The following is a 12,967-nucleotide window of genomic DNA, read 5'->3' as shown; positions in this document are numbered from 1 at the left end:
AAGTAACAAGTTAAACTGAAGCATTTTTTTAAAGGTGTCAAAATTAGGAAGAAAAAAGAAAATGTTGAAGCAGATATAATTCAGTGGATTTTAATTAATTCTACAACAACAAAGTATGTAATAATGTTGTAGAGTGATTTCCAACAGTTGTATGTCTATATTGATATAATACTTAAAAATATCTTATCTCTTGCAGCACGAGCTCAGTGGGAACAAAATTCGCATTCAAGTTAGTACCTTTTTTGATACCTAACATAGAGTAGCGAACAAATGAATAATATATCAATGGAGAAATATTCCTTTAGAGTAGCTGGCGATATTACTTAGCAGTGGTATTTTTGTTGCAACAGTTTGGATTTAATTCACAAAGGTAAGTCAAACACATCAATAAAATTATGATCTATCGCATTTTTAAATGAATAGAAATGAACTGTGTTTTACATAGAATAGAACCACAATACTCTTGCTGATATTGGAAGGAAGATTTTGTTTTGTTTTCAGAACTAGGTATAATAAAAAATACGGTGAATAATTTTATTAGAAACAAAGTAATAATCATACATGGAATTTGATTTAATCTCCTTCAAATATTGTCCTTGGCAAACAATGCACTTATCCCAACGTTGAATCCATGACTAAAGGCATTTCTGGAAGGCTTCTTTTGGAAGGGCGTTCAACTGCTCTGTCGTGGTCCTCTCAATGTCAAAAATGGTGTCAAAACGTTTTTCTTTAAGCATGGTTTTAATTTTTGGGAAGAGCCAGAAGTCGCATGGTGCTATATCTGGAGACCATAGTGATGTGGTCAGACAGGAATATTGTTTCGGCCAAAAACTCTCGGATCAAAGGCAAAGTGTGACACAGCGCGTTTCCGTGGTAAAGAAGGAAGCTTTTTGCACATGTATTTGGCGGTTAAAATGCTTTTCACGGACCAATACGAGATGTTTAGTTCTTCGGAAAGCTCTTAAATAGTTATTCGCCTGTTTGAGGGAATCATTTGTGGTACATTTTGCACGTTTTCGTCTGTTTTAAATGTCGAAGGACATCTCTATCATAGGTCGTTTTTAACCGACTCTGTCACTTTTGAATCGCTCGTACCACTTGTAAACAGTCTTCAATGTCAACGTTTCATTGCCATACACTGATTTTATGAGCTTCTTTGGCACTTTTTTGCAGGTTAGAACAAAGCTTAATGTGGCCCTTGACACTCTTAACCATAGGTGATCATTTTACTCCGACCTCACTCACCCTCGCCCTCGCAGTGGCAGTTAGCCCTCGCCCTCGTTCATCTTCGCCCTCGAGCTGTAAACTTGTCCTCGCTCTCGTTAACCCTCGTCCTCGCGAAAGGATTTGTCCATCACCCTCGCCCTTGTAGTGAAAATTGGCCCTCGCCCTCGTTCACCCTCGGGAGGATGGTTGTCCATTGCGCTCACTCGCCCTCCCTCTTGTACTTGAAACTCCTCCTTGCCCTCACGCACCCTCGCCCTGGCAGTGGAGGTTGGTCCTTGCCCTCGTTCACCCTTGCCCTCACGAAGGGAGTTGTCCTTCGCCCTCGCGCATCCTCTCCCTGGCAGTAGAGGTTGGTCCTCGCCCTCGTTCACCCTTGCCCTCAGGAAGGGAGTTGTCCTTCGCCCTTGTCCTCATATCATTGAGGGTGAGGTTATTTTTGGGTGAGAAAGCCCTTGAGATGTCCTCTTTCGCGGGGATCAGATCCTCAACTTTCCAGCCTATTTCTTAAATTATTTCCTTAACATACGTCCTAAACAAAGAAAACAAAACATACCATCGTATAACTTAGCACGGATCACCTAAAATGGAACAAATTATTGCCTACTCAACGCTTAATTATAATCATAAATATGTTCAGATAAAATTTGAATAGAGTTGTTTACATCTTTGGGTGCAAACTGGTGTTGCCCAAGAGACGAGACGAGACGAAAAATAAGGTTTATAATCTCATCTCGTAAATTTTATAGAAGTCTCATCACGTCTCAATTCTCGGAAACTTCTTTATTGTCTCGATTCTCTACGACGTACTTCCCGTCTCGTTCTGCAAATTTACGTACAAAATGTATTCCGTTATCTAGAAGTTCTCAGAATCCTTCTGCGTCACGAGAGGTGTAGGAAAAATGTATCTAACAACGTATAAACCATATTTATTATTGGAATATATTGTAATTTGAATATCTTTAAACGTTTATAAATGCTCTTAATTCTGATCGTACAATTACTTTTATCAATTTGTAGGTTTCACGTACGGATCATTTAGTACTAAAATAGTTTTAAGACCTAAGACTTGGGTGAACTACTGTTGCTCACGAGATTCGAAAGAAATTTTCGTATTGTCTTTTAGTGCAAATTATGAGTGATAACGGTAATGAGGTTGAAAAAGTGTTGTTTTTAACATATTGTTTCTTATAATTAATAACATATAATGGGATATATAAGTTAAGATTTATCTAAAAGACTGAGTTAGTTATTTGTACAAATTTAGTTTGGTGAATTTCGTTTATAATTCCAGCAACAACATCCTTTGTATTATGTGGTATATATTTATTATGTGCAAAAGTCATTGACCCATTTTTTAATGTTACTTTTAGGTGTAGAAGTTAGTTTTTATTTTTCTAAGGTGATGAGGAAGATATCTCTACTAAATTCAAAGAAATCTCTGCATCAGCAAAGGACTAAGTGTCGTTTGCTTCTCCCCCTAGCGACACCATATTGCGGCAGCTTCAGATCATCGGACAAACCTTTCACTGCCCCCCACTCTCCCAGGAGCCCGTCATGAATCCAGCCCTGGATTCCAGTGCTAGAGAACTTGTAGATGTAATCTAATGGTCTTAGAAGGTGCAGTGCCCGATTAGGAACACTATTGCGGGACCCCAGGTTCCCAACTAACTTACATATATATATATATATATATATATATATATATATATATATATATATATATATATATATATATATATATATATATATATATATATGTGTGTGTGTGTGTGTGTGTCTGTCTGTCTGTCTGTCTTTGAGCTTATAAAACTTGGTTTTGGATGGGAGAAGAGAAAAAAACATACAAAGAAATCGCACAAAGGCTATACCATCACTCGTATCATATTACTCAATATCTATTTTTACAGCAGAAGTTGGAAACGTGAAGAAATAAACTACTGCTCAATCAACTTGAGAACATATTGCTTGTTTCTAGAAACTTAATACAAACTAGTCATTTAATAATTAAGCGCGAGCCTCAATGTAGTAAATGAGCTCGAGCCGAACTGAGGGAACAGAGCCCGACCGCGAGCCCAGTTGAGAGAAGTGAGAGTGAGCCTAGTGCAAAGTGGCCATATATGAACAAAAGCCATTCAGCCAAATCTTTTTCCGTCTGATGTACTGCATTCTGCTGGTTCTCTCACTGTTTGTGTTTGTTCAGATATCAGCGCTCTTAATATTATATCATTTACTGCTGAATAACGTGAGTGACTGTTTGTCTACCAGTACTCTTTAAACATAACAGTGTAGACACTTTCTATCTTAAAGTCTCTAACACAGGCAGGACAACAATGAGGCACACTCGCTTCTAAACGTAGCGCTATTTCTAACCGGAATCTTTCATGAGAGCCATGTAAACATTATATTCATTTGCATTATTATTTTTAATAATTATATAGAAGTGCACAAGAGAAATTGCCTACTGCAATTAAATGAAAGAAAGAATATGACTAATCTATAATCTTGCTATGACATCAACTTTTCATCTAGGCGACATGGCATATGTTATTTTAAATATTATATTCCTCCATAAATGGTCAAATAGCAAATTCAAAATAGTTGTTAAGACAGCTTATCCTTCTCCCTCGCGTCCCTCCCTCGTTCTCGCGAAGGAAATTGTTCCTCACCCTCGTGTACCCTCGCCATCGCAGTGAAAGTTGACCTTCGCTGTCATTCACTCTCGCCCTCGCGCACCCTTGCCCTCGCAGTGTCAGTCCTCGCCATTGTTCACAATCGCCCTCGTGAAGGGAATTATCCATCGCCCTCGCCTCGTGCTGAAGACTTGTCCTCCCATTGTTCACCCTCGCCCTCGCGCATCGTCGCCCTCACAATGACAGTTGACCCTTGCTCTCGTTCATCCTCGCCCTCGCAGTGACAGTTGGCCCTCACCCTCGTTCACCCTCGCCCTCGCGAAGGGAATTGTCCATCGCCCTCGCTCGCCCTCACCCTCGTGTTGGGAATTTCTCCTCGCCCTCGCGTCGTTGTGGGCGAGGGAATTTGAGGGTGAGGATGCCCACGAGAGGGTCACCTTCGCGAGGGGTTAACATATCTGCCCTTAAGACGTCCTCACTCTTCTGCCTCTGGAAGCCAACTAACATGTCACAACTCGTTGAAATTGATACAATATCGATAGCTGACATTTTGCAACTACATTCACCGCAACTACATTCAAATGTAAGCAATATTGTATCGTTGATCTTCTTTTCATAGAATTAAGCAAAATTAACATTTTGTGTATCTATTTAAAGTAAGCAAGATTCAATTTACAGTATGACATAAAAAGGGAATTCAATTTAATTCATAACATGTATGCTTGAAATAATTTAATTATCTATTTTTCCACAATGTAATAGAATAAAAATCGCTTTGTAAAAAGATTTGAATTGCTTTTAGAATTAAATTATTTCTCATTGAATTTCCACCAGCTGCGAGTTCTTTCTCCCTTGAAAGTCTACACCTTTTTCTCATTATATTTTTCCTTTCTTTTTTTTCTCCGTACACGCAGAACACACACACAGACTAAACACCAGAAGGAGGAGCAATGTTCTTCTCTTGCCTGTTGTAAACTTCAGAACGTTTGTAGTTGAATTGTTCAGAAGTTTCTCCAGATAAGCTAACAAATGCGGTGAATAGGGTGGGTAACCATTAGCAGCTTAATCGACCACTACCATCGCAATGGGAGAAAAGATTCTTAGTTTCAGATTATAGCTGAGATTTACTTTGGTACATTCTTAGCTTGTGTTACAGAGATGTTTGTTTTTACTTGTATTCGTATGTTTTAACTAAAAGATCTTAACTTACACTTACCAAAAGTTATTAGCAAACTATAATGTATATAGACAACAAACAATATCACAAATCATGCTATATGACCTGAAACTATGCCTTGTATTTATTATTTGTACTAACAAGGCAGGATACCCTGATGTAACACATTGATTTTGATAAGATTGCACAGACATAGAGAACATCGAGAAAGAAGCTACATGTATATTTTATATCGGCCAACAAGCACATTGAAAGGGTCAAATAAGGCCATAAAAATGGGGTCAAAATCGAAATGATATGTGGAATATAGCGAGAACGAGAAGAGATATCGGAAGGGGTTAAATGTTCGAAATACTACCCATAGTCAACGCAAGGAATGAGGTAGAACACACACATACGAAGAAAGAAGAGCATCTGGAAATGGACCAATCACATGTACAACATTGTCACAATTGTGTTACGGAAATGAGTGAAGAGGTTGGTAATGAGCAGGAAGAAAGAAGAAACGGAAACAGAAAATCTGCGTCTCTTTCGCATACGGGTGACGTATGCACCCAATGCAAAAAGAGACGCAGATTCACCACTGCACGAAGATGGAAGAACACGCAGGAAGGAAGAATTCAAACCCCGTTCATATAGACAGCCAGCGAGACAGTACTGCGCAGTGGGTTGCATATATCGCGTAATGGGAACAAAAATTCATCGGACAGTAGAATGTAATAGCAGGTAGTCCACATACATAAGATAAACAGCAACAGTAGTATCAGTACCACGCATGAATATCAACATTACATCACTACGAAAATACGCGTACAACATAACAGTAATAGTAACATTTTTGTTTTTGTGTTACTACTGCCTACACATATTTTCGATTTCAACATTTATCTCATTGGTGTTCCCATCTCATCAGTCAATCTTTTACGATATCTCTTCTCGTTCTTGGTATATTCCATCTAATATTTTGATCCCATTTTTATGTCCCCATTTGACCCTTTCAATGCGCTTGCTGGCCGATATAAAAAATACATGTCGCTTCTTTTTCGATGTTCTTTATGTCCGTGCAATCTTATCAAAATCGGTGTGTTACACCGGGGTACCCTGCCTTGTACGTATTATTGTTACAGTTATATTGCTAACATTTTACGTACTGGTATTATTTCATTGTCAGTAGGTATACAGAAAATCAATTGAGAGGTTCGGCGCAGGTTTCCTTAAAACGTGTCCCTTGAACATAGTTGGTAAGTATGCGACATTTCTTTTGCATTTACAATTTCCTATTTTAATTATATATTTATACTTTTCATTCTTCTAATTCCTATTTACATTATTTCTCTCTATGTATATTATATACCACAATATTTAATCTATATTTCTTCTTATTATATTAACTAAATTTTTTTGCTATTGACAGGTCAGTCGATTTTCACCACATCGGTAAATTTGAATATTCAGGTAAAACAATGTATATGAAAAATATTTTAACATTTTAAATAGCTTAATTTGTAAAATATTACTTTCCATTACTGGAAACATTAACTAAGTTGATCCAATCACAAATAGAATAATTCGGTGACTCAGTGGTAGAGCGTTCACCTCTGGTGTTTAGGGTCCCGGATTCGATCCCAGCCTCGCCAAGTGAACTTTGTGGTGGATAAACACCGTGTGCATGGGTTTCCTCGGGTTTCTCCCCTTTTCTCTCACTTTCTTCATTCCACCATTTCTCTCATTTCTCATCATTACCGTCTCCTTTAGCCTAACTGGCATAATCGTGGGACGTAAAACTCAAGATTTCATTTCATTTTATTTCAAATGGAATAATTCCAACCATATCCTTTCCAACTTGATGTAAATTGTCCTAACTTTATCAGAAATTCATTCTCATTTGCTACAAATTTCGTTCTCAAAACGAGATCCAGGATTATGGAGTTTGATGAAAACGTAATTTTAAAGAATTTTTTTATGTTTTTATATTACGAATTATTTCAGTTTTTAAGGTGGCAAAGGAATTAGAGAGAAAGTCTTTTCTGACATTAGACTTGAAATTAACGTTTCATAATTATTTCTTTCTTTCTACCACTAAAACAAACAATTACAGTAGATCGTCGATTATCTGAAGTAATTGGGGGACATGGGTGTTCGGAAAACTGTTTTTTTTTTTTTTCGGATAATCGAACTGTACTGTATTGTACTGTACTTCTACAGCCAGTGCCAAACCGACGGAAGTGTGCTGATTGTTGAAACACAGCGACTGGCGGCTTGGCCGGTCAGCAGCGCCTTATGAAGGCCCCATTAGAAGCAATGTTCCGCCAGCGGTGGCTCAGTGCGGCGACTACTGTGGGAAACTTGGTTTGGGAGTGAGGGGGATGATGGACGGTAGGGTGGGAGAGTAACAGGTGCGAGCGAGTACACAGTTCGGTTAAGCGGTCGTTCGGTTGACCGACGTTCGGATAATCGACGCTCTACTGTAAATATATTTATATATTACATGTACGCTTTAAGTCACTCTATCTTCAGCTATAATTGCAGGAAATATATTAAAATTACTTATTTTAGACACAATTTATGTTGCTGGTCAATTTTCTAAAATTAATACTTTGTTTACTAATTTCGCTTCGAGAAAACTTTCATCTTTTTAAAATTTAGATCATAGGATACGGATCAAAATGCTCATCACCACACTTCGAAAATATTACGTAATGCGCTGTAGTTCAGATATATAATACGGCGCATTACAAAACGAATGCTCTAATGAAAAGGCTACGGGAAACCTCATATGAAATGAAATGAACGAAAAGCATTGACAAACCGTCTTTTGTTTACTTAACAAGAGGAAAATTTATTGCTACTTTTCAAGTGTACGATAGAATACACTGTGTGGTGTAGTATCTTCTTGACAACTATTAGGAAGAATTGTTTATTGTTGTTTATTTTTTATTGGTAATCATTAACACTGAAATAATGATACAATGATACATTGGTTACTTTTATCGCAATGTACACGTATGATAGTGCATTAGGTGATCTCTAACAGAACATAAAATGGCTGATATCACGTGAGCCATGAAGACGTGAATAGTTACTGCCACTCAATGTGGTATAGTGAAAAAGATATGCTGGGTGTCTATCTGGGATATTAGCAGGCTATTTAGTTCCGACATTTTGATTCTTGGGATTTTGGAATGAATGTACGAGTCATGCACCAGAGATGAGGTGAATGAGCAGGCCAAGGATGCGATTAAATATACTATCCACCTAGGAAGTTTATTGCATATGTTTTCTGCACAATGCTCTGTTGGAAAGTCTATTATAAAGAGGGGATCACAAACACACATACAGCTAGGTAACGATGGATAGTCTGTGTTAGGTGCATGCAATAACGTAACCCACTCCACGGAATGCAATGACACCCCATAACGTAACATCCTATGTTGAACTTTCGTGGCGATGTAGAATATCAAACAGCAACCAGTAGTACCGCGAACTGGGGATCCGATCATTTGCTGCGGACAGAAGTAGGATTAATGGGAAAGCATAATCTCATATTATCACATAGACCATGTCAACAAATTTGTGGTTATTAACTATATGAGTAGGAAAACTGAGCTTTACAGCAGTAGAAACAAAACTTCACCAATGGAGCCTCTGACATAGAAAGAGAAATCATTGTTGATTCTTATTATACATTTCATTTTTAAAATAAAACTTCTCTTATTAATAGCCTAATTCTTTTCGATCTATCTGAAAGCTCTTTTCTTAGAAATTTTTCACTTAAACTAAACTCCTGGCGCAATAACTCTTAGGATTGCAGGGCCTACCAGCCAGATTGTGGCGCTCATGCCTTTGGGTGATGTATGATCAGCACATCAGCTCCCGGTGTCGTTAATCCTGACTTTCCAAATCGAAGTTTACTGCTTCATTCTTTCAAGTAGCTCCGCAATTCTCCACATCATATTAGATGAATGCAGCAAAGTCTAAATCTGGTGAGTACGAATGATCATTCATCTTTCCTCTGATCAGCCATTCCACTATTGAACTTTGCAACTTTTCACTTTCTGCTTTGCAATTTGCAGCAAGGTATATGTCCCACGAAAAAATATTTCTACAAAGTGAAAAGTGCAAAGTTCAAAGCGGAAAGTTGCAAAGGCTTTGCAGAAATTTCTGACTTTTGTATCACCATCTTAAAACTGAAAAGTGCAAAGCAAGAATTTGCAAAGTTGAGTCGTATTTTGCAAAGAGAAGTTTAACATTATCCAAACTATTGACTTAAGATCCATTGTCGTTGAAAATGTTTCGGAGGTAATTATATTTCTCAAGTAAGGATAAGATTCCTAAGAAAGTGTATAAAAACAGAATCAACTACCACGGTATGAATTTATTTGAGTTTAAAGAATGTTTTTATTTGACAATTGAGAAGTAGAATTCATATTGGAGCACATTGAACCGGCTTTGGGAAGAACAACAAAACGTAGTAAAGTCCTTAAAGCAAGACAGCAAGTACTACTTTGCCTTTATTAGCTAGGAAATGGTACTAAAATGCACAGACTTGAGCACCATTTCTGTGAATTTTACAAATATATGCGATCTTTCCTGCTTTGCAGAAATGCAACATTAGCTTGTATTGACCATGTAGCACTGGTTGATCGTTGGTTTCAGCACAAGTGTACCAAGCGTGCCTTACATGTAAACATATGACAACACCATCTGTAGCACACTATTAAACCATTCTACTTTTTGTGTCTGTGTCGAATACCTATTTTGAAATATTACCGTAGAATAGAATACACCTTGTACGTGAGATTAAGAAAAGAGCATCAAGGAGGGAATATTTACCTACCGGTATGAGGGAAATGTCGAGTACTCATTCTATGCAATTACCTTATAGACTACAAATGAAACTACTTATCAAACATTTAATTTTCCATAAACCATATAAATTGTCACGACCAAATGCCCAGTCTCTTTTCTCCCCAGCAAGTTGCGGAGATTTTGACTTGGTGCAGTTTTACTATCACACATTGTAAAATGTCCAGAAAAAAATAGTCCAGTCTTTGATTTAGCCATTTTATGTCGAGAACAGAACCTAACCAACTCCTGCGGGGCTTCTAACTCTTTCCTTCCTACTACTACTACTACTACTAATACTATGGATCCGTATAGTAAACCTGCACGAACCTAACAATATATTACGTTTTACTTTGATCACTCAAAAAACTGCTATTTTCTTCTCATCAACTTCTTTTTTTCTCATTTCTGAAATAATTCACTAGAACTCCCATTACGAATCTTTGCAAATTACTAACTAGAATACAGCGCCTAAAGTCTCACTTCAACATTCAACTGTCACTTTGCAAAATTTGCAAAATGAAAAGGGAAAAGGGAAAAGTTGCAAAGTTCAATGGTGGAATAGGCCTCAGATCTAGTACTTGGTTTTGGTGACTGACAAGAAGCGGTATTTCAGTGTGGATAGGGGATTGGCTATCAGCTTTAAAATGAACACCCCAAAAATCATGCAATATCTCCCTTATAAAGCACTTATCCTCCGATCTTTGACATTTTAACCTGATCATTGGCTCCATGTTTGGTGAGTAAAATATGTTTTGAATATTAAGTTATGCTTTTACTCCATTCTCTGTTTTATTGGTCTAAATTATCACCACATATTTTCCCGCAGATCTTGTTTTCTTTGCAAAGATTCTTAGCCGAGGTTCAACATAGAAATGTCCCAACTATCAACTTCAAGCAAGACAACTTAGAATAATATGCTTTAACATTCCTTTACTTTTAAGTTCTACATATTGAGCTATATGTATACCTCACAGAAATATACTATGGTCACATAGGACATCGTGTGAATATAAGTTGTAAAAATATGGTTATTAGCAATGCGATAGAAGATAAAATATGAAGATAAGAAGACTGGATTGTTGGACTATGTTAAAGAGGAAAATTATTACGTTCAAAGTGATTAATGTAATTCATAGGGTATCGAAGATTCTAATTTGTATAAGTGAATTATAATGGAAGAATGGTAATTATGATGCAAATTATGATAAATGACTACTAAAGGTTTTGTATGGAGTAGTAGTACGTCCTTCTCAATGTTAGTCTAGTGCTAATTTACCCTTACCAACTGAGTTTCTTTTTATAATTTCTTTTGTAAAATATTCTGCCCGTGTTAATGCAACTTAGGTTTGGCCTTATTAATTCAGTCGTTATTATTGCGGATAATTGCTACATTTTAGCTACGAATGCTCTTTCACTTTATCGCCATGTAAACAACGTTGTCTCATCTATATTTCCAGACTAACTTTCTTCTTACATGCTTGCTGAAAGACATTTATATTTTCTTCGACTCAGTTCTCGTCTCAAAAATGAGCCGAGAGTGAAAGTAATTGTATTTTTTGAATTAAAGACGAAAGGAGAAACATGACAATTCTCATCTTGTTTCCGAGACGAGACGTTTCACCAGTCTCATATGCAACACTATTTCATCCAAGTCGTAGATATCAAAACACTGCTTTAGTGTTATATCAATTATGGTATAAAAACTATAAATTGATGCAGTGATTGTATAAACAGAACGAAGAATATTTATCAACTTTTAAAGATACACAAGTCATTACACAACATACTCCAATAATAAATGTTTAAGTGTTCTTATGACCGTTTATTTGAATTGCTAAGTGCACTCGAGGCAATTGTCAACAGTACATGTCCAATCCTATCGTCTGACCGGTGCCAGCAGCTTGTGATGCACGATACTCTTTCAATCCCATCAAACACACAGTATTACCTTCCAGGGCGTCAGTGTTTACTTTGTTACAGGTTGTAGAGTTTTCATCTTGTTTCGACCATGGTTTTTTTCGCTCACTGTTGTTGTAGATTATGCACTTTCCTTCATTTATCGCTTCAGAAATGTTTTCATTTCATTACGTTTCAGTAGAGATTCACACAAGAAGAAAAATGTACTTGGCGTACGTAAGAAACGTAGGTTACATGCGTAAATTCTATAGTTTTTTGGACTTAACGTACGACTATATATAACTTTCTGCAATGGGCGGTAAGGATCTCACATACAGATGGACGTATATAGCCTATAGCTGACATATGAAACAGTAATAAACGGAAGTAATGAATAGAAGACTCTTAACTGCCAGTGTTTATTTTTTTTTCGATTCGAATAACTTTCCTTCTTATGTTTGAAATCTTTAGGTCGAGATCAAAACACTAGTCACCTACTTCAATTAAGTTTCAAAATTTATATTCAGTATAATGTAAATTACATCAATAGTACAAAATTAACTAAATAATTATCAAGGCAAGTTTTTACTTTGGTCATTTCATTCAATGAATCGTTTAATTAATCAATTTGTAGGGAACTAGTTTCTCGGAAAGAAATCATTAAATATAACTAACAACCGGTTCCTCACGTAACCAACTTTTACCAAACCTAACCTAACCATCAACAGTAAGTCATCACGTGGCTCAATATCAGCAACAAATCTAGAAAAAGAGATACGTTCTCAAAACTGGACCCCCCCCCAAAAAAAAAAAAATCCAAATCACTGAATCGAATAACATGACCAAAATAAAAACTGGTCATCAAAATAATAAATATAAATGAATATCACGAAATACCCTCTGACACAACCACAAAATATCGTGTAATGTGCTGTGGTACAGATGCAGAATAGCGGTGCATCACAATATATTATTTCAAGTTGAAATAAATATTTCGAATTAATTATTCGAAGATAAAAATTATCAAGCAAGATTTTGATTCACTGTTTAAAAAAAAATATGTATCTCATTTGTACGTGTATTCTTGCACAAACGTGTACAGTTACTCTCCATTTTAATCGAAAAGTCCTCGTCTATAATGAATAACCAAGTTCAGTCCCAGTAGAACACTATACGTCAAACACAAAAC

The 12,967-nt window shown here is 36.7% G+C and overlaps 1 protein-coding gene across 2 annotated transcripts in view; it reads right to left on the bottom strand.

Annotated features, from left to right (window-relative positions):
* LOC145681483 (uncharacterized) overlaps positions 1-12,967 on the bottom strand; it is an 814,377-nt gene that overhangs the window by 238,067 nt on the left and 563,343 nt on the right. The gene's annotated exons all lie outside the window — the stretch shown is intronic.

Source organism: Thermobia domestica, chromosome 3 (genome assembly GCF_964235325.1).
Source record: "Thermobia domestica chromosome 3, izTheDome1.hap1.1, whole genome shotgun sequence".
Lineage (NCBI taxonomy): Eukaryota > Metazoa > Arthropoda > Insecta > Zygentoma > Lepismatidae > Thermobia > Thermobia domestica.
Note: the sequence above shows the minus strand (reverse complement) of the source record. Positions and strands in the feature narration are given on the sequence as shown.